The following is a 1,027-nucleotide window of genomic DNA, read 5'->3' on the forward strand; positions in this document are numbered from 1 at the left end:
GTCACCAGTAAACATTGTTCCTCTACTGTTTATATTTCTGTTGAGGTTTTCAACCGCTATGACAGACAAAAGACGTTTTAGCTACACAATGTCAAGACATTCTGAGCTTCCTTAGCTCCGCACCACCCGGTTTACTCCGTACCGCACGAATCGGGGGTAACCGGTGTTTGTATACTACTGGATAGCTTCAACAATGTAATATCTTATTATTAATGAGAGCGATTAGGCTTTAATAATAAAAAATCGTTGATTTAATAAAAAAAATAAATACAACTCCACCGCCATTTCCATGCGACTCAGATAGGCAGCTCCCGGGGGCCGACGTTGGCCGAGTCTGATTGTCTATACGATCGCTACCCATTCACGGGGTTACGTCATCCTCGATACCAGGTTTACGTCATCCTCGATACCAGGGGTTACGTCATTCTCGATATCAAGGGGTTGCGCTCACTTTAGCGTACGTGTGCGTAACCCCTGGATATCTAGGATGGTCCTCCATTACAGAGTTGCAAAGTTCCAGGCCTACGTGAGGCAGTCGCCTTCTCCGGGTTCTCCAGCTTTCCTCCACCACCAAATCGTGGCACATTATTAATTGGACTATTTGTTTGCTAATAGTCAACTTTCGGTAGAAAACAACATAAGTATCTTTAGACATGTGCATCATTACATCAAATCCAGCGATAGGTTTTCATAGTTATAATTACTGTTCTATTGCTTTTCTATTTTTATTTATGTGTAAGTTGTTATATGTGTTTATGAAATTGTATTTCATTATTTTGCCTGATTTATTTGTTACATTGATTCTGTTCATTTTGAAATTACTCTGCTNTTAAGTTGTAATACTTGTTGTCCGATCCATTTGTATATTTGTACAATAAAATATGTTTAAACTAAGCCCTTTAAGACATAATATAGTATAACCACATACATAACCACTATGTTGTTTGTCTTTTGAGATATATTTTGTTTACTTCGATTATTGAGGGAGAGAGAGAGAGAGAGAGAGAGAGAGAGAGAGAGAGAGAGA

Source organism: Mizuhopecten yessoensis, unplaced genomic scaffold (genome assembly GCF_002113885.1).
Source record: "Mizuhopecten yessoensis strain PY_sf001 unplaced genomic scaffold, ASM211388v2 scaffold6111, whole genome shotgun sequence".
NCBI lineage: Eukaryota > Metazoa > Mollusca > Bivalvia > Pectinida > Pectinidae > Mizuhopecten > Mizuhopecten yessoensis.